The following is a 21,690-nucleotide window of genomic DNA, read 5'->3' as shown; positions in this document are numbered from 1 at the left end:
AAAAAATTAAATATAGAACTACCACATGATCCAGCAATTTCACTTCTGGGAATACATCCAAAGGAAATGAAAACACTATGTCAAAGAGATACCTGCACCCCCATGTCCATAATAGCATTATTTACAATAACCAAGACACGGAAACAACCTAAGTGTCCATCGATGGATAAATGGATAAAGAAGGTGTGGCATATATAACGTATGACTGAATCACTGTGCTGTACACCTGAAACTAACACAACATTGTAAATCAACTATAGTTCAATTAAAAAAAAAAGATGTGGCATATATAAATAATGGAATATTATTCAGCCATTAAAAGAAAAATAAAACAGAGGCGAATCCTGCCATCTGTGACAACATCGATGGACCCTGAGGGCATTTTACTAAGTGAAATAAGTCAAACAGAGAAAAGCAAAAACTATATGATCTCAGTTATATGTGGAATCTAAAAACAAACAAACAAATCAAAATTATAGAAAAGGAGATCAGACTTGTGGTTACCAGAGGTGGGGAAGAGGGAGGGGGTATTGGAAGAAAATGGTCAAAAGGTACAAACTTCCAGTTATAAGATAAATAAGTACTGGGAGTGTAACGTACAGCGTGCTGACTACAGCTAACACTGCTATATGATATATAGGTAAGTTGTCAAGAGACTAAATCCTAAGAGCTCTGGATTTAAGGAATAAAAAAATTTTTTTTTACTTTCTCTTTTTACTGTATCTATATGAGATTATGGATGCTAACTAAAGTTACTGCAGTAATCATCTCATAACATATGTAAGCTAAACCATTACGCCATACCCCTTAAACTAATACAGTAATGTATGTCAATTATATCTCAATAAAACTGGAAAAAACAGAAAACCAAAAAAAAACTCTGTCCTATTAGAGTAACTCCTATTAAGAATTCTGTTAGCCAATAAGCCTTACAGTTACATTTAGAGAGCATGAAGTACCAGAATGCTTTTTTTTATTAAATCATGTTTAGTTAGTTTCAACTTGTATCTTGTCTGTGTTTTGGAAAACATGCTATCAACGAATAATGCTAGTGAGTCAATGGTATATCAACTTATGGTCTTCAAGATTCGTGCCACAGCTGAGTCTTCTGGTCAGTGAATCAGCATGTTGCAGCTAGAAGGGATTCCTTTCTCATTTTAGGGAACGCCAGTGTGAGGTCTTTATATGATAAAGATATTTTTATTGATTGGGGAACTGTGATATTGGGATTTATAATAAGAAATATATATGTCTCCATTTCTGGCACAGAGCTCCTAAAAACCCTGGAATTTTCTAAGTGATGAGAGTGAAAAATTATCTTTTGTTATGTTAATGAGGTGATGTTTGGACCCCACCTGAGGATGGGGGCTGGTTGCCAGGAGATCTGACCAATAATTAGAGGGTTCCGGGAGAGGGGAGGGACTGGAGGTTGAATCAATTGTCAATGGCCAAGGATTTAATCGATCGTGACTATGTAATGTAACTGCCATAAAAAGCCAAAAGGACAGGATTCGGAGAGCTGCCAGGTTGGTGAACACGTGGAGACTTGGGGAGAGTGGCACCTCTGGAGAGGGCATGGAAGACCCTCACCCTTTCCCGGTACCTCGTCCTCTGCACCTCTTCCATCTGGCTGTTCCTGAGTTACATTCTTTAACGGGTAATCTGGGAAGAAAAATGTTTCCTCAGTTCTGTGAGCTGCTCGAGCAGATTAATCAACCCCGAGGAGGAGGTGGTGGGGAAACTCTGATTTATAGCCAGTCAGTCATCCTGCGTTAGAGGGGGTCGTGGGAACCTCCATCCTTAGCCAGTGGGTCAGAAGCACAGGTAGCAGCCTGGGCTTGCCGCTGGCATCTGAAGTGGAAGATGGTCTTGTGGGACTGAGCCCTTCACCTGGGGAATCTGATTCTGTCTCCCGGTAGATGGTGTCAGGATTGAGCTGAATTCTTCAACACCCTTTTGGTGTCTGAGAATTGCTTGGTGCTGTGAGGGAAAACCCCTCCTCCTCCACACATTGGAAATTACTCTCAGAACACCAAAAGAGGAACTGTAACAGGTAATCATTTGACTTTTGATGAGACTTTATCCATGCACTTTAACAAAATAAATTTTTGTAAACTTTTGGTTAAAAAAAAAATCTAAGTCATCTAAACACCTGCCGTCACCCACCGTCCCTCCGCCTCATCCAATCAACCCCTAGGTGTCCTGCAGATTCTGCCTGCCCCGTGTCTCTCGAGCCCGTGCCCGCCTCTGTGCCCGAATTCCCCCGCCTTAGCCAGCCCCCAGCCCTTCTCGCAGGGTCACTGCCCCGCTCAGGAGCTGCTCTCTGTGCCTCCAGTCTGGATCAAGTTCCACCCACCCTCCACACTGCAGCTAGAGGGATTATTTCTAAAAACAAACCTGATCAAGCTATTCCTCTGTTTAAAATTTCTCATTGGCTCTCTGTTGCTTTCAGGATAGAGTTAAAACTTTTCAAAGTACACACGTAAGACCCTCCATAATCCGGTTCAGCAAGGACACCCCAAGGTCACTGACCCGTCCCTTGGTGTAACATCCCTGGGACAGTCACAGCCATGAGGCAGCAAGATGCTGAAGGAGGTGGCACTCCTGAATCAGACACCTGAGGTTCCCGTCTCTGGTCCCTCCACCAGGACAGGTGGGATACAGGCTCCGCCACCTCAGCCATTAAAGGAGGTGCCAATGGCACCTGCATGTGGGGTTTGTTATAAGGACTAAACTAGATAATCCAAGGAAAGCCCTTAGACACTGCCCGACTCTCAGTGAGTCTCAATACAGTATCATCGTTGTAACTATTATCAGTACCTGGCCTGCCTCTCGGCCACCTCTCCCGCCAGGAGCCCAGCCATCACTCGCTGCTCGCTCTGCCTGGGATGCCCTCTGCCAGGCTAACTCCTCCTTGTCCTTTGAAATGCAGCTCAAGCTGTTTTGCAGGCACTGCTCCTCCTCCAGGAAGCCTTTCCTGCTGCCCACATCTGATTTCAGTGTCCTCTCAATGTCCCCATGATCCCCTGCCTTGACCACCATGCTGCACTGTATCAGTTGTTCACTTCTCCATCTCTACTACAGAATGCTGAACTCAGGAATTTGTCCCCTGTGTGCTGATCACAGGGCCTGGCATAGCGCTAGTGCCTCGTTGAATGAATGAATGAATGAATGAAGCAGCAAAACCAGGGCTCATCCCCTAGGTCTCCTGGCCACTTCCCTTTCCACTCCTTTCCAGAGAACATCTCAAAGCATTTAAATCCCCAAAAGAAATGCACCAAGCAGACTCCGTCCTGGGTCTCCAGTCGAGGAATGAGTCTTGGGAATCCACTTGGGAGGGACTAAGGGCCACAGGGAGGCCAAGGTTGGTGCCAGAAAACAGAAGATGCTTATTACGAAGCCAGTGAAATGAAACTCAGGTTGGGGTGCAGGGAAGCAGCCCACATTAGAGAAAGAAAAACGAGGACAAAGCAAGCAAGCTATTTCAGCAGTCGACGGAGACTCAGGGGGGAAGGACAGAATAAATCAAACCCCTGACAGGCAGTCAATGGATATTCAATTAACAGGTATAATATTACTAATCTACACAAAATGTCTAAGCAATACCCATTCTCCCCGCTGCCAAGACCTTGCATTCAGTGCCTCCCAGCTGTTTGGACTTTCCCTGCTAACACTGCAGGGCCACCAGGCCCTGGTGCCCACACCTGCGGCAGACCCCATGGCAGTGCGTCAGCCAGATCAAAAGACGCTGGGGTGAAGGGTGGGCCTCCGCAAACACTCGGAGTCTGGCCTCAGGGCTGGGGAAAGCGGCAGGGCCACTGGGGAGGAGCAACCGAGGATTCAAAGAGGCCAAATCAGAATCAGGCAACCACCTCTGCACCTACAGCCCAGGAGTCCGAGCAGCCACAGGCCCCAGCTTGGCCTTTGGACGTCTGGCTCCCCGCAGTCCGTGGTGCTTGGAAGGTAAAATACTGGCCGGGTGCATCGAAGTCTTTCTTCCTGCTCAGAGCATCCGGAGATGGGGCAGGAGGAGGGTCTCCATTTGGGGGTAAAAGAGAGGAAGGGGGATGGTAGCCACGCCACAGGGACACCCCGAGGTCACTGACCCAACCCTTGGCATGGCAGCCGTGGGCCAGAACCTTGAGGCAGCAGGATGCTAGAGGAGCCAGGCAGAGCTCGGGTCTAACCATGACCTTGTGCAGGCCCCTCACTGCTCTGAGCCTCAGTTTCCTGCTCCAGTAAAATGGGATAATACTGGTGCCCACCTCAAGGCTGGCTGAGAACTGGAGAACACGTGTGCGGAGCGCTGAGTCCACGGTGCTGGCGACTCTTGCACCAAAGCACTGATGTGGGCGGCGCTGCAAAGCTGCTGTCCGTGGTGGGGGTGGGGAGGGCAAAGGGAGGGGGGAGGGGAGGCAATGCCACTCCTCGTCCATCACTGCTGATGGATGCAATCTAAAAGATGCTGCAGGTACTACCTAGACACGCAAATCCCAAACCCCCTCACATTTTCTAAGCCCTGCAAAAGCCCAGCTTTAAGCAAAGCCATTTCTTGAGGAAAGCATGAGCACTGTCTTCAAATATCTGAAAGGCTGTCATATAGCCCTTCGACTCACACAGCCCTGTTTTCCCCCTTGATCCTATGAAGTGAGCCCAGTGGGTCTCATCACCCCCATTTGATAGATGAGGAAACTCAGTCACAAAAAGGTTAAATGAGTTGCTCAAAGTCACACAGTAGCAGGTCTTATCTTTCTTAAATTATATTTTTTCCAGCCTGCGATGCTCCTGAGACACAGCAGGACAGATGAATTACGGGGACAGAGGTGCTGTCTATCGTAGGGGAGAGGCGTGGTCTGAGTCCCCTCCACTCCCCAGGGCCTGCTGTCTCTCTTCCTAATTCCCAGGCATCGTGGAGCCTCTATGTCCCTTCATTTTTCTTACAACCTTCTTAGGTCTCTGCCCTGCCCGGCAGGGCCCATCCTGCTCTATAACTCAGGTGTCAGAAATGGAGGTACGCATCGGATGGCAGGCATGGGACCTTGCAGGAAGCGGCTTTCCAAATTACAGATTTTAAGCACAGAAAACCGAAATAGACACTTGAGAGCTATTCCCCCAGCCAACAGCTACCTCCTCAGCCTGGAGATGCTGCCACCGTTGGCAAATGCGCTTTCAACAAATTTTAACATGCAGATTAATGACTTCTCGAACTGGACCAGGGAAACGACCAGGTGTGGAGAGCTGCCCCCCAAAATAAGCCCTCCCATCCCCCAGCCCAGTAAGGAACCTGCAATGGCTTAGCCCCCCGTCACTCGTCTCCATCCCGGCATCCTCTCCCCACAGGCCATTGACCAATTCATTTGCTCACCATTATTTTTAAAACTCAAATTTTATTAGCAGTGCAGCATGAGTAATAAATAATAATACGCTGTTTGCACTTGAGTTGGCCCTGCCTGTCCTGAGACCACAGGGCTATTTGTCAAAGCCAGACTTCCTCCCCACCCGCACTCTGTGGTCGGGACAGGCCTTCCAAGGTCACGGGCTCTCAGGGGCCAAGCAAGGACAGGGGTGTGCTCTGAGGACTCACACTTTGGGGTTCCCTGACTCCTAAGCAGGGCATTGAGCTGCCTGGAAGGAAGAGCAGCTACAGGGGGGCTGTAATGCTAGAAAAAGAACTGGATCCTAGCCCTGCTGCTTACCAGCTGTGTGACCTGGGGCATGTCGACTTAACCACTCTGAACTTCCGTTTCCTCATCTGTAAAATGGGCCAATAACACCCACCTCTCAGGGCTGCTAGGAGGATTAACTGAGAAACTGGATGTGAAAGCACCTAAAAGCAATTTGCACACAGTGGGGACAGTAGCTGGGGGGAAGACTTCTCTCCACCAGGAGTCTAGGCCACCTGAAACAACCTCCATCCAGTTCCATGGAAGGACAAAGGATGGGCGGCACCTTTCCTGGTTGCCCCCAACTCCCGACAGGGGGCTGACACATTTGAACTTCCAGGCACATTTGTGGGACACTCTGATGCAGCATCTGTGTGCAGATGTCAGGAACTCAGCACTGAGCAAAACAGATGTGGCCACTGGTGCCCACACTGGGCTCTAGACTCCTGCCTCTACAGCTGTTTGGGGGCTCAGACTCAGCTGGAGGGAGTCATGGCTAAGGGCATTCTTCCCAGGGCAGGTGGACACAGCAGCTGGGCTCCCAAACTGAAGCGCTGGAACCTCACCCCTCACTTTGGTGCTCAACGGCCTCACTTCTTTCAGTAAACATTCAGCAAGATCCTCTGTGTTAGAGGCTGTGGCACAAAAGTGGATGTGACGGCCCAATCCAATCCCTGGCTTCTCAGAGCTTGGTGCCCAGCGGGGGAGACTGAACAATGAACAGGCCGTTACAGTGCAGTCTGGGGAGTGCTCCGAAGGGAAGGAGAGCAGGAGTGGGCGGAGCTGCAAGAGGGGCCCCCTTAGGCTGCAGGAAGCAGCAGGAAAGGGCTTCCTGGAAGAGGAATGGAGAAGCAAAAGTAGGAGAGGAGGTGGAGGAAGGGGTTCCAAGCAGGTGAACAGCATGTGCAAAGGTCCTGAGGCAGAGAGTCAACTCTACACTAGGGAACTAGAGCCAGCACTGCAGACTGGTACTTGCTACATGGAAGGAATCCCTAAGGAAGGTCCAGAGGAAGGGTCCTCATAGTCCCTGCCTTCAGCCAGCCTCCAGGCAAATAGGGGTGACAGGACCAACGTACTAGAGATAGACTTAAGATAAAAACAATCATAAACAACCAGAACTTGCTAGTGTGTTTACTCTGTTCACAGTGTTTATGTACCTCCTTGCTGAGGGCTGGGATGTAACCATCAAGAGCTGAAGGGGTGGGCTTCCCTGGTGGCACAGTGGTTAAGAATCCACCTGCCAATGCAGGGGACATGGGTTTGAGCCCTGGTCCGGGAAGATCCTATATACCACGGAGCAACTAAGCCCATGCACCACAACTACTGAGCCTGTGCTCTAGAGCCCACGAGCCACAACTACTGAGCCCGCATGTCACAACTACTGAAGCCCGCATGCCTAGAGCCCGTGCTCCACAACAAGAGAAGCCACCGCAATGAGAAGCCTGTGCACCACAACGAAGAGTAGCCCCTGCTCACCGCAACTAGAGAAAGCCCGCACGCAGCCATGAAGGCCAAAAAAAAAAAAAGAGTATGTGAATTATATCCCAATGAAGGTGTTAAAAAAAAAAAAAGAGATGAAGGTGTTTATCAGGGCAGGCCTCCCAGAGGAAGTGAGCGGCTCTGCTGGCACAGACGCTGTCTGCCCTCCAGCACCCTGAATGATGCTACCAGGCCCTCGTTTTCCCATGTGATTGGAAACATTAGACAACAATAAGGCTTTATCTGCTTTGCCAGTTGCATTTAAACGCAAACACAATGGCATCTCTCTCCCACTAGACAAGGGCACAGGGCAGGGCTGCTTAGTCTGAGTTCTGCTGACTTGCTTAGCCAAAGAATAAAGGCAACGAAAGTGCCTGACTTCCCATCTTCCTCCCAGCCCCCAGCCCACCCCGGGAAGAGGCAAGTGTGCTCCCCGCTCCTCCTGGCACAGCCTCTGGGGATCGGTGAAGGAATTCGCATTATGCAGAACAGCTCCCTCTTGTTGAATGAATGGCTGGGAGGAGAAATACTGCCATTGTCCCTCTTACCTGGCAGGGATCTGCCCTGGAAGGTTTCAGTTGAGCAAGGCATCATTTGCTCCGGACCCCCCACATAGTCCCCTCCCCTCCCCACCCGGCCTGCACGATCTAGAGGCTCTCCAGACAAAGGCGTTCCTCTGGTTCCTGCTTCCCACTTACTCCCATCCTGGAGGCATCTCCAGATTGGGACCAGCTCGGGAACGGCGCTGTTCCGCATCTTCCACCACAAGCTGCGGGCCAGCAGGGCCCTGGTACCTTCAAGTTAAAAGACAACACAGACCCAGGAACCACCGCCCCCCCACCAACCCCAGTTAGCCGAGGAAGGGGTCAGGGCAACATCTATGTCCTTCATGCTCTACCGAGAGGGCCGCTCTGGAGTCAGACCCAGCCTGTGCCCACCTCTGCCCCAGGCTGGCTGACTTTGGACGACTTATATAACCTCTCTGAGTCTCAGTTTCCCCACTTATAAAATGGGGGCTGTGGAAGGATTAAATGAGAAAATGCATGTGAAGTGATTAGCACACAGCCTGAAATATTCCACAGAAACCCGCTACGATTTCTATTAACGTCATTCCAGGTCTCCTCGTGGACATTCCGTCAAGCGTCTGGCTGTTAAAACCTGGCCATTCTAAGCATTACAAGCACTTTTTTAAGAAAAAGTTTTTAAATTGAAGTATAATGTACGTACAGAAAAGTGCACATAAGTGTAGAGCTCAATGAATTTCCCACAGAAACAGCTCTCAGATAAAGAAAGAGCATTATGAGCATTCTAGAACCCTCTGCATCCCCCTTGTCCTCTTCCAAAGGTAACTGCTCTCCTGACTTTTATTACCATAGATTGCTCTGCCTGTTCTTGAATCTTATGTAAAGTCGTACAATACATACCGAAAGTACCTGATTTAAGAAGCCCTTCCATAGATGTTGTCCTATTTGCTCTTCCCCAAGCCCTAGATTATGCGTTTTATTATCCCCATTTTATTGCTGAGCAAACAGAGGCTTCAGACATAGTAACAGACTTGTCCAAGGCTGCAGAGTAAGTAAAGAGGTGGGGACTCTAACCCCAGGCTGGCCAAGGCGCTCTGCTGTCATCTTTCTACCACACCAGGCTACTTCCCATACATCACACCAGCCCACCCTCCACCCCAAGCTCCAGGGAAGTCCCCTCCTCCAGGAAGCTTCCTGGGATTGCTCAGAGGAGAGCCATCAGCCTGTCCCACTCTGCCCATTTCAGCCTGGACACTGGGTCTTAACACACAGCTAACTGGGCATGTCCCTGTCCCTGACAGGTGTGTGTTTACTGCCTCCTGTGGGTTTGCAAGACGTCTCCGCCCGTCTCTTCTCCACATGGCTCTTGGGATCACAACTCCCAGAGGGCAGGGCCTGCTCCCAGGCTCATTCCCTGCCCTGCCCAGGACCGATGGGGCTGTCTAGCAGCTAGGGAGCATGGGGGCACCAGTGAATAGGGAGCAGTGGAGCAGGGCACTTGCTCCCCTGGTGTGATAAGAGACTCCTGGAGAGCCAATCTAGTGAGAGGCGTGAGACAAGGAAGAACCAGGGGCCAGGGCACCCCATTTCGAATCCTGATGATGCAAGTGATGTGACCTCGGGCAAGTTACTGCCTCTGAGACTTATTTTCCTCACTTGTAAAATGAGCTGATTGGACTAAATCCAACTTGACAAATTTATTGCACCCTGTGCCCCTGGAAGACATCCCAAGTCAAACCCAGGCCCCATCCCAGGGAGCCAACGCTCAGACCCAGGCCCTTTTCTACCCAGCACTGCAGGCACCGCCACCAATCAGCAGAAGTGGGCCAAGGAGGAAAGCCAGCAGACACCACTGACCACAGCCAGCACCAGGCAGCGGGCGTCACTGGGACCCTGCATCCACGGGCAGCACCTGACTGTGCCCCAAGATCCAGGGGCTGAAAGGTCAGACAGGGCCTCAGCTCGCACCCCAAATCCTGGGGCCGTCCATCCCCACAAAGGCAATTACGTTTTCCTAGGTCCTCTGCCCCACAGTCCTTACGCCCACCCTGCCCGCGGCCCTTCCACGTTAACTCTACCAGGAAGAAATGAGCTCTGGAGGCATGCCGTCCCTGGCTCCCACTGCGTGTGTAGGGGAGCACCCCTGGCGCTCAGGCCTCTGCTCCCAGAGCCTCCTCCTGACTCACAGGAGCGGCAGTGTCCCCACCCTGATCTAAAAGTCAGAGGTCTCCCCGCACGTGCCACCCCCGCTCCCACCAGACACCCCCGTCCAGTCCCCCTCAGCCCCTGATGCCAGGCTCGGCTGGGTTTGAGGAGGGGTTGAAGTGCTTGGGGCCACGGTCCAGGAGGACCAGGGCTGCCCTTTGTACTGGTTCGGCTCCATCACGGGTTGTGTTAATCCCACTATCCAGCAGGCAAATGTGCTTTGAGATCTACACAACTGACTCTGGTCCCAGATGTTTTTGAGCTGAAGCAGCCCATCCAAGCTTTCCAGAGCCGAGGCTCACTGCTAGCCCTGGGCTCTACCATCCAGGGCCTCTGCACACAAGGGGCTCCCCAAAGAGGCCATTCATTCAACAAATACGTATTGAGCACCTACTATATGCTGGTACCATCCTAGCTGTTGGGGATGCAATGCTGACAAACAGACACAGGCCCTGTGCCAGTGGAGCTCATGTCCTGGGGAGACAGACAATGACCTCTGCTGACCTCCTTGAAGCATATGACTGTGGCCTGGCTGGCTTCATGGTCACCTGCCCTTGACCCTCCCCGAGGTGAGCCGTTTAAGTTCCTCCCCTACGGGGACTGGAGGCTCAGGCAGAGACACCTACTGGCTCCTTGGAGAGGCACTGACCACCAGGAGAAGCCACAGGTACAGAAAAAAGGGGCAATGCTATGGTCCAGCTGTGTGACCTCTGATTACCCGGCTCTCAGAGCATCCGTTATCTCCTGGGTCAAATGGAACCAATAATCCCTACAGTGTAAGTTGCTGTGAGGATTTGCCAGGACATATGAGGATGGACACTTGAGACGTGACAAGAGGGACATGGGACAAAGGTCCACCCCAGTTCCTGAGGCCCAAGGTCAAGCCCCGAGCGACCCCCTCTGCTAAGCCCTCCCCAAAGAGGAGCTGAGGGGAAGAGCGAGCCCACGAGCCGCCAGCCTGGCTGGCCTCATGCTGATGGAAGCGCACTTCCTCAGCTGACCTCCCACTACTCGCCTCATGCAATTGCCTTGTTTGCTTCCGACCTGCACCCTACCTGGCAGATCTCATGTTCCAGCCTGTTTACTCTGGACTCTGGCAAGACTCTTGCTTTTCAAACTGGGTGACTTTCTCCACCTAGTTGCCTACCCTTAGATTTGGGTCATCTGAACTTTTCGGCCCTCTGGTGGGGGGTCTGCAGCATCATCTGGCCTCATAGGAGCTCGAAGGAGCAGGTGGTCACCTTGGTCCTCAGTCCCCTGCCCCCAGGATCTGAGGCCCAATCCATCATCTGACAGATTCAGAAGATACTTCTGCACACATTTAGTAAAGGCCCAACCCTGGGGGGAGCCCACGCAGTGCCACTTCGTGTCCGTGCCTGCCACCTACGAGGCACTCGGGCAATGTGTGCTATACATGGACATGACCAAGCATTGGGCATCATGGGTGAGTCTTGAACAGAAACCCAGGAAGAAGAAGGCTTTGCTTCTCGCTCACGAGGTATCTTCACATCCCCAGGACTGGAAGGAGAAGAAGGGTAGAAGTGCCTCATGGGCCTCCAAGGAAGGGTGTAGAACAAGGACCCGTGGGAAGTAGATTTGGCTCCTATGAGGCAAAACCTTCTGATACTTTTGGAAGAGAATCATTAGCATTTCCTGAATACCTTCTACAGGCCAGGCAATGTGCTGGGTGCTCCCACGTGCTCCCTCATTAACAGCTTCCCCGGGGAGGGATGGCCTGCCTCACGAATGGTCAAAAGCACGGCCCAGACTGCCGAGTTTATACCCAGGCTCCACCGCTTACTGGTGTGTCACCTTGGGCAAGCTATGCAACTCTCTGAGCCTCAGCTTACTCATCTGTAAAATGAGATGATAGTCCCTACTTCATAGGGCTGTTGGAAGATCAACTTAATACATCTCAAGCAACTAGAACACAGTAAGTGCTCAATAATGTTAGCTTTCAGAGGATGAGGAGGGACTTCCCTGGTGGCGCAGTGGTTAAGAATCCGCCTGCCAGTGCAGGGGACACGGGTTCGAGCCCTGGTCCGGGAAGATCCCACATGCCGCGGAGCCACTAAGCCCGTGCACCACAACTACTGAGCCTGCGCTCTAGAGCCGTGAGCCACAACTACTGAGCCCACGTGCCACAACTACTGAAGCCTGCGTACCTAGAGCCTGTGCTCCGCAACAAGAGAAGCCACCACAATGAGAAGCCCGCGCACCACAACGAAGAGTAGCCCCCGCTCGCCACAACTAGAGAAAGCCTGCGCACAGCAACAAGACCCAACGCAGCCAAAAATTAATTAATTTTTAAAGCAAAGTATTATTAACAATGTTTTTTAAAAAAAAGAAGATGGGGAGGAGGGGGAGGAAGAGGTAGCTGGGGCTAGATAACTAGCCAGGGGAGATTCTGTCTGTGGACACGAGGAAGGCATAGGTAGGATGCTGATTGAATGACCTCAAGTTCCTTCCAGGAATAAGATTCCGTGATTCATTTAATCTCCCTGGGTTTCAGTTTTCCCAGCAATAAAATAGGCACTATCATTCTTGGACAAATGTTGCTTTATTCTGTGCAACGTTCTCAACCTGAGGAAGAGAAGGTGTGCCCCAGGACCACTGCTTCCACCATCCGCACAGGCAGCGGTGGCCTTCAGAAGGCCTCAGGAGTCCTGGGTCCTGGTCCAACCTCTCAATCCCTAACTCTTGTTTTTGGCTAGTTACTGAAATTCTGAGAGTCTGGAATGATAATTCCTACCTGCCCCATCTACGTCACAGGTTTGTGGCCCTGTGAGATCCTTGGGGGAGAAGAAATCACCAAGACATCACAAGTCTCTGCATATGTGATCCCCACCAGGAAGGGGCACTGGCAGCCTCAGCTCAAGGGCCAGTTGTGCTGATGGAGGTTTGAGGTGGGGTGTGGGCCCGGTGACAAGCTCCACCCACGACCTCTGCCAGGAAATGACTCCATGGGGGCCTTCTGCCCCCGCAAACCTACTCTAGCTCTCTCTACTCCCGAAAAAGTCTTTGCTGCCTCTAGAAAGAGAGATGCCCAAACTCCCCCCGTCACCACCCTTGCTGGGGACGGTCTTCTGCTGTGATCTTATGAACCACACTAGGCCAGGGAGATGCTGTAAAGATCAGTAATAACCACACCGTAATAGCAGGGTGCCTTCAGATTTCTTCCAGGCTCCACGATGCTTCTGAGAGTCCAAGACCCCAGGGAGATCCCCCGATACTCTGGGCAGCCACGCAGAGCAGCCTGGACCGGGGCCCTGGGGGTATAGTGAGCACACTGGCCCTGGCTGGTCTGGGCAGGGTGAGGCCGAGGACCTCGCGGGGTCCCGTGTCACCTGAGCTCCATCATGCTCAAACCTTTCGGCTCACGAGAGTCTTGTGAAGGCTTCACGTGGCTGCCTCCTCTGGCCTCCACCCCAGGCCCTCGCCTGGATGGCCTCCATGTTGGAAAAGACTGGCACACGATCAGGTACCGCTGCAGAAGCTCTGCTGGGGGTGATCTTTAATCGTTCCCCCAGTGTTGCCAGTGTGCCCTTACTCAGGGGTCAAAGGAATCAGGCCAAGGGAAGACAAGCCCCGGAGCACCAAGAGCCCACTGCTCCCTTCCATGCCTGGCCTCCTTGCCTACAGGATGGGGAAGAGAAGTAGTGAGGGAGCCAGACGGGAGTCTAGGAAATTAGGGGAGAATCAGTACATATTTCACATACATGCGCATGTGTGCACACACGTGGATGCATCCACACACGCACACAGAAATTTTACCACCAGAGTGTGAAATCAGACCGCCTGGGTATAAATTCCAACTCTGCTTCTTACTAACTATGAGACTTTGGGCCAATGAATCACGTGCTCTGAATCTCAGCCTCCTCATCTGTAAAATGGGTGTAATAACAGTACCTTAAAGTTACTGAGAGGATGAACTAAGATCATATATGGAAAGCACTGTGCATCATACTTGGTATGTAATAAGCAGTCGATAATTATTAGCTGTTATTATTGTCATTGGTGGTGGTGTTGTGAACTAACTTGTCCACTTAACAAGTATATACTGAGTACCTACTATGTGTCAGCCACGTGCTAGAGACAAAAACCCAAGGCTGTATCCCTGCCCCCAAGGAGTGCACAGTCTGCTGCCTTAAAGAACAAGATCATTCTCCTTCTTAGTTCTAATCGGATCTTGTTTGGATGCCGAGATGGGACCAAATGATTTGTAGAAGTCTCTCTTTTCCAGCCTCTCACTCCTGTGTGGAGGGCCACGAAGCCCAGTGAAAAGGATGCCCCAGCTCTGCCACTCCCCGCCTTATAACCTGGACAAGTGACTTAAGCTCCCTGAACCTCAGGGCCCTCCTCTGTCTGCGGTTTGGACTGAACTCACTCTAGACTTCTCTGATGATTTCAAAATATGCCCCTGCTGCCTCCCAATAAGGCCTTCCCACCCTCTCACCGACCTTGCCAGGGATGGTATTCTGTAACATCTTAGGAACTGAACAGGGCTGGGAGAGACTCTGTAAAGATGAAAACGTAATCGTACTTCTAACAATAGCAACTGCAACCATTTAACAAGCACTTAGAGCACCTGCTGAGACTTACAGAGGTGGGCACGTCGCTCCTCAGCCCCTGGCCACCACCACACGATGGGACTGGAAGACCTGGGATTGGATTCCCGTGCAGTCTGATCCAGGAGTGGCCACCACCGCCCCACACAGCCTCTGGGGGAAGAACAGGCCCTGCTCAGGCCACCCGACAGGCAGAGAGAAGCAGAGAGCTGTCCCCAAAAGATGACAGCAGCACTTCATCCCTAAACCCAGCCTCCCCACTCAGGGGCCCTGCCAGGCTGGACAGCAGAAAGGGCCTCGGCTGCCCCGGCGCCTGCGATGTGTCCATCCCCCTCGGCTTCTTAAACTTCTCCTTCTTATGAAGTGCGCTTTGTAGCCGGCCTCTCACGTACACACCGTAACCTCCTCTGGGCTATTGACTTCTCATCTTATTAAATCCGCAGCTTTAAGTCTGGCCCTTAAACTCCAATTCTAGGTATGTGTTTTCTCCACAGCCACTCTCCCTGTCCTGGGGGGTCACACCCCTCCCTGCTCCCTCCTCCGGGGAACCTCTACTCCATGTGATTATATCACTGAATCGGGAACCCATGATGTCGAGTTTATCGTAGGCCCCGGATTGTAGAGAGAGGAGCCTGAGGCAGCGAAAAGTAGCCTGGATTTCCCGTTTCCAAGCCAGTTCTCCCGCACGGGTCCACAGCATACCTCCTCCCCACCCAAAATGCCCCCCGAGACTGTGCACACCCAGCTTCCCTTTCAGCCTCTCCATGGCCAAAACATCCCCCCAGCACCCCAAAAAGAGATAACCACTGACACCTGGTTTTCTCTGCTTCCTCTGAGCAAACTGCTCCCTGAGAAAAGCAGAAGGAATGAGAAGGCAAGAGGGGGGCTTCAGGTGAGGGGCGGGGCTAACCCCAGGTGAGGGGCGGGGCTAACCCCCCGGTGGGGGCGTGACTAACCCCCAGGTGAGGGGCGGGGCTAACCCTGCAGGTGGGGCGGGGCTAACCCCCAGGTGGGGGGCAGGGCTAACCCCCAGGTTGGGGGCAGGGCTAACCCTCAGGTGAGGGGCAGGCCAGTCTCAAACCCAGGACTCAGTAACAAAGGGAGGCCCACCAGCCTCTGGACCCTCGCTCCTTCCCCCACCACATGGGCCCCAGCATCCTGGGGAACAGGCAGGTCCAGCACTGAGTGGGGGGCCATGGCGGGGAGAAGAGAGTCACAGAGATCAATGCCCAGTGTGACGGAGGAGCCCGGGAACCCTCACTCCCAGCGGCTGAAGGCCCACCCAGCCTTCCTCTCCCCTCCTCACCCACCGTGTTCTACAAACTTATCTCTGCAACAAACGCTTACTAAACACGAGTTGAGGCCACTTAAATAAGACAAATATTTATTTAGCAGCCGCTCTGTGCAAGGCAGGTCCCCTGGAGGTGACAGGCACAGTAAGTGCTGGGCACAAGGGGCCCAGCGCCAGGAGGAGAGGACAGAGCGGGCTCCTAGGAGGCTGGGGAGTGAGATCCAGGCATCAGAACCGCCTGGTACCAGCCCTGTGGGCAGCCCATGCCCCTAGGCACGCGCCCTCGCACAGACTGGTGGGCTGCTGTCCAGGAGCCCACGGCCACACAGGACGACGCCCCATCGCCCTGTTCACAGCACGTCTGGGAACACACTTCCCAGCCTCCCTCAGACCCCCAACCCCACCCTGACCCCCGTGTTCCCGAAAGCGTTGTTACCATCCTCCAGACCGAGACTAGAAATCTCTGGAAATCTCGAAGTTTCCTCCGACACTTCCTGCTCCCTCATCTGCGAGCCCAATCTGTCAGCACATTCTGCTGCTCCGTGGAAGTGTCGCTCAAGTGCACCCCCGTGCCGTCACCACCCTCCAGGCCCGCACTCCCCTTCAGGCACCGCTCTCCTCTGCCCGAGGATCCCAAACCCCTTTTCCTTGGCTCTCAAGGTCCTGCAGCCTCGAGTTAGCTCTGCCCCAGCCCTGCCCTGCTTCCTCCCCGAAGACAGGACCCTGCCTCACCTGCCCCGTCCCTCTGCCCATCACCCAATCCCTGGGACACCCCCTGTCCCCACTTGACCTGTGCAGCCCCTCCTCGCCGGGAAGTCCTTCCTCCCATCCCTGAGCTCCAGCCCTGTCTGAACACCTGCTCAGCTGGAGGCCACTGCGAGTCCACACCCATGCCGCACGTGCCAACCGTGCCCTCCTGTGCTCTCCACTGCTCATAACCCTGCTGAAGGAGGCCGCTGGTAACCACACCCCCATCCCTGCTGGGCTGCATGGAGATGACAGAGGTGCTCAGCTGTTTAAAGAAAGCCTGGGACGTATCTTTTTATAAAGAGCCTCTCCTTCCCTTTTTCAGGCCCAAGTCCAGGGGAAGGAAGTGGGGTTCTGGAGTCCTCCCTGGTCTGTGACATGGCACGGAGTGGGCTACACCTGGGCCCCCTGTGAACCCCCTTCCTCACCTGTAAAAATGGAGATGATCACGTCTAACTCACAGGGTCTCGGGGGTGACTGAGTGAAATGAGCAGACTTTGCAGGCGGTATAACATTAAATTGACTCTCTCCTTCCTTCCCATCATTTACCTCAGCTGGTACTGTGGTTTAAAATGTTTTTTTCATATTGGAGTTGCTACCTGTAAGGCATACCCTATTTTATGTAACCAAATATTTTTATCAAGTACCAACTATTTCTTAGTTCCTACTATGAGCGGGGGCCGAGTTATGGGATGCTGAAGGACAGGGCTTGCTCCACGGGAGCCAAGGATGTGAAAAGGCACCAGGCAAAGGCCTTGCTCCTCCGGGGACCTGCCGTCCAGGTGGGGAGACAAACAGGGGCAGGTAATTCTCCAGAGCAGGTAGGAGCTGGGAGCTAAACCACAGAGGCAGTGTGGGAGGAGCCACCGGGGATGCTCCCCGGACACCTCCACATTCCCATTCCGCTCCCATTCATGCCCACAACAACCCTTTCAGGCAGGTGAGATTACCCCCATTTTACAGGTGAGGCAAGTGAGAGGTTAAGCAATTTGTTCAAAGTCACTCAGGGAGTGACAGCAGAATAGGAACCCCAGGTCTACCCAGCACTTAGCAGCTGAAGCTGCCTCCACTTCCTGCTGGGACGGAAGGCCAACATGGGGGCGGGGGGGGGTCCTTCCCAGCCTGCACCTTGCGTGGCTCCAGCTGCACCTTGAAGGCTGGGAAAGGTGTAGTCGGGCAGAAAAGAGAAGGAAAGGAAAAGGCGAGGCATAGAGTGTCTGGGGTGAGGGGGGCAGAGGGTCACGTCCAGAGGCATAGTCAGGGCCAGCATGTGGACGTCATAAACTCCAGGCCACAGTCTGGGAACTCTCTCCAGAAACCCGGGGCCGCCGACGCTCTGGAGACCTGGTCACATGTTACAAATACCATCCTTTGCAGGAAGGCAGGTGTGGCAGCCGGGTGCCTGCAGGCTGCCCAGGGAGAAGGGTGTGTTACCATAACCCAGGGGTGAGCCACTGGAGCCCCAAATGGGACAGTGGCCGGGGGGAAAGGTCAGGCTGGGCACCAGTGGGATGGGGGGAGCCGTGGGTTCCAAGGTGACCAGGCCACGTGCCTGGGAGAACCTGGAACTCTCTGCAGGAGGGGGTCAAGAGGAAGCGATGCGCTGGGGTGAGGGGGGCAGGGAACCGGAGCAGCCAGTCTACGGGCAGGGAGAATGCAGAACCAAGGACCAACCAGCCCCCAGAGCGGGGAGAGGTGCTGAGCTGACACTGGAGAACGTGAGGGCTCAAGCACGGGATATGGAGAGGAAGGGCTGAACAGCTGAGACTTTAAAAAGCAACAAGTAGTAGCACAAGAGGCCTGGGCTGGGAGCCCAGAGGCCTCAGGTGTGGCTGCAGAGCCTTGGACAAGTCACTTAACCTCTGTGAGCGTCAGTTTCCGGGGGATCAATAACAGCTCCCCGCAGGGCAGTGGTACAGACAAAATGCTTGTCTGGTTCAGATCAAGTGAAGAAAATTTTTCTAAAAAGCATTTGGAAAACTGCAGAACTCAATCCCCACATAAGGGATCCGTACTATGCAGAAGCAACAAGAGATGTTTTCTTCCCACACATATTCCCTGCCACTACCCACTCGCACCAGCCACATGGCCAACGGCTTCCTACTCGCTGTTCCTCCTGTTTTCCGCACAGCTTTTCCCCGTCACCCAGGACAGGTCATCCTGCCCTTCTTCCTTCCTTCCTTCCTTCCATCTCGGTCGGGCTGAGACCCACACCGGGGGCAGCTGAGGCCCACTGTCCAGGAGGCCTTGCACCCCAGCAGCTGGGACCTTCTCCCTGGAGCTTCCACTTCTCCCTCACCATGCAAAGTTCCCTTTCCATCCTCAGGGAAATCCACACTGGACAGCCAGACCAAGCAGCAGACCCAGTCTCTAGGAAGAACTCTGAGTGCTGGGGAAAATGCTAGCCAACGATCAAGACGCCTAGGGAGGTGGGGTGACAGGGAAAACAGAAAACCAGAAGCTCCTTTCAACCCCCCTCCACAAACAAACCCAGACACTGTAATGTGTGCATATGAGATTAACTCTCCAAAGGGTCGTGACCTTGAGGAACACATCTAGCCAGCGAGGAACATAATAAACCTGATTAATGAAGAGGCATGGGCTGCAGCTTCAGCAAATACGAGCCTGATGATGGCCAGCGGAGTTCCCGGGGCTTCCTTTCTGGGTGGGACCGGAGCACAGCTGACCTCTCCCCGGCCCTCGCCCCATCCCATGAGCACAGACACTCAGGGAGCAAACAGGACCAGATTTCTCTCTCAGGTGCCCACTGCCAACCCAGGCATCCTCTATCCCAGGGGATACCACGCCTGCCATTGGCAGGTGCTCCTGGAAGCATCCCTGTCACCCAGGGAGCTTAGGTGAAGGTAGTTCTCTTCGTTCCTGGCAGGGCTCCGGGCTCTTGGCCAGTCCTGGGACCTCTCGGTCTGGTCTTGACTAGCACCCACTGCCTGGCACAGGGGCCCAGCCAAGCCCAGAGGGCCCCTCCTCTTTCCAGACAACCCAGGCCCTTGGGAGACATGCCCAGGAGAGCCACTGGAGGGAGGCAGGGAGGTGGCACCTTGTGGCATCACCAGACAACAGCACCAGGAGGAAGATGGCAGCATAAAGTAGAGATGCCAAGAGCTGTGCAGCCAGAGGTCCGGCGGGAGGGAAGCTCGGCCGCATTGCCCCGCCACTGCCAGGCCGGCGGCCCAGAAGGCCCAGGTCCTCCCCTGCCGCGACCTCCCCAGCCCAAAGGCCAACTCTCCCCGGGCTCCAACTCCTCCCCTCTCACTTTCCTCAGCTCAAGGGAGCCAGAGACAGAGACACAGGTGCTCTCGCAGCCCCAAAACCCCTGTCCCAGCTGTCGCAAGCTGACCACCAACCCTGGCCAGGTCTGAGCCTCTCACCGCTCTGCCAGTCCTCACTGGGGAGGATCTCAGGCAGCTCCCCTCCCCCTCTCCTCGCCAGCCCCCTCCTGCATCATACGCCCAAATGCAGGTCTCTAGAGTTTCTCCCTCACTTCCCACTCGGGTGAACTAGGGTGGGATGGGTAGGAGCCTCATTAGTCCAGGGAGAGAGGGTCATTTCTCATAGGACGCTATTCCCCCGAAGCGAGACGGCGTGTAGGGTGGGGAGGTGGTGACAGGAGTCCACGGAAGGGGCCGGGGGCAGTCGAGGCAGATGGCAGTGAGGAAAGGCGGAGGGGGCTTCGTGGGCTCCGGGCTGGGATGGGGCACTGGAGCCGGGGACCGAGGCGACCGAAGAAGCGGAGGGTGACGAGGTGTGAGGAGAAGCGCGGGGTGGGGAAGGGGCCGTCATCCCTGCAGGGGGCAGAGGCAGAGCTGGGAGTTGTACAGGGGCAGGGGGAGGACCAGAGCGGGAGGACGGCGAGCCCGAAGAAGGGATGCGGAGGGAGGGAGATGGGGATGGAGACTGGAGGAACTACGGGCGCAGAGCGATGGGGGTTCGGAGCCTGATCGGGAGACGCAGGGACCGGAGTGCAGGGGACAGGCTGGCTGAAGGCGGGAGAGGGAGGGAAGGGCGCAGGGAAGGGGGGTGGGGGCGGGGGCAGGGGAAGGGTGCGGGGCCGCGGCCCCGGAGGGCAGGAGAGGCAGAGACGTCAGAAGTAGGGGATCCGGGCGCGCGCGGAGCTCCGCGCGGATGGGACGCGGGGGGCGCAGGGGCAGCGCAGGTGCGGGCCTGGGGCGCCGCGGCGGGCCCTGCCCTTACCTGGGCGGCTCCGCACTCCGGGGGCTGAGCTGGGGCTGGGCGCTGCTCCGCTGACGGCCGGGCTGTTGTTTCCCTTTTTTTTCTTCTTCCGCAGCAGCCGCGGCGGCTCCAGCGCGATCCGCTGGCAGCTGAAGGCAGAGTCTGTGGCCGGCTGCGAGCGAGCGTGGAGCCGGCAGCGCGGGAGGAGCGCGGTCGAGGCGCGGGGCGCCGCCCGGCGGGCAGCGCGGGAACTGCGACGGCCCGCGCACGCCAGCCGCGGGGGCGCCCCTTCGGGGCCCGCGCGCCGGGCCGCCGGGCCGCCCGCCCGCCCGCCGCGTCTCCCGGTGCGCCCGGGGCCCGTGTGCTGGAGGAGGGCAGCGGTGGCGGGGCCGAGCGGCCAGGGGCAAACTTGCCGCCGCCCCGGGGATGGACCGAGGCCGAGTGGGAGGCGCGGGGCCGGGGACGTGGCTCCGGGCAGGGGCGCGACGGGCGCGCGCGACAGAACAGCCGCGGAACGAGGTGTGGGCGCTGCGTTTGATCGACCTCTGGGGGACCTGGGCGCAGCCCGCATCCTGCACCGCCCTGCGCAAAGGGGCGCCCACCCCGGCACTGAGGAGTTCGAGCCCGGCCTGCTTCGGCGGGCAAAGGACGCCTCCTGGTGGGGCTTTCGGGAACAGCTCGAGGGACGAGCGAGCTGGTTACTGGAGACTGTGGCCTCAGTGGTGGCGAGAATGGAGAGCGCGAGGTCTCAGGGAAAGAAAAGACTAAATTGTTCCAGGAGTTTGGAGAGAGACGGCTTGTATTTAGTAGTTCCAGGGCACTATTTTATGAATACAAACATCTTTGGAGGAGCCGTCATCCTCATGTCACGGATGAGAACCCCGAGGCTCGGAGAGACCAAGGGACCAGCCCAGGAGCCCAGGGCTCCACGTGAACAGCGCAGCGAATGGCAGCACCGGGAGGGCAACCAGGCTTTCTGACACGCGGTCGTGGCTCATTTTACTGTGTCACAGCTGTCCTCA

The 21,690-nt window shown here is 54.7% G+C and overlaps 1 protein-coding gene across 2 annotated transcripts in view; it reads right to left on the bottom strand.

Moving 5' to 3' along the window:
* GRIK4 (glutamate ionotropic receptor kainate type subunit 4) overlaps positions 1-20,848 on the bottom strand; it is a 448,598-nt gene extending 427,750 nt beyond the window's left edge. Inside the window, exon 1 of one of the 2 annotated variants that reach the window (XM_033407330.2) lies at positions 20,690-20,848. The gene's annotated coding sequence lies outside the window, so the exon portion shown is untranslated. The remainder of the gene's footprint in view (positions 1-20,689) is intronic. The other variant, XM_033407328.2, reaches the window with a different exon arrangement.
* Between the last annotated feature and the right edge of the window lie 842 nt (positions 20,849-21,690).

This window comes from Orcinus orca, chromosome 8 (genome assembly GCF_937001465.1).
Source record: "Orcinus orca chromosome 8, mOrcOrc1.1, whole genome shotgun sequence".
Lineage (NCBI taxonomy): Eukaryota > Metazoa > Chordata > Mammalia > Artiodactyla > Delphinidae > Orcinus > Orcinus orca.
This window is presented reverse-complemented; position numbering and strand designations above follow the sequence as displayed.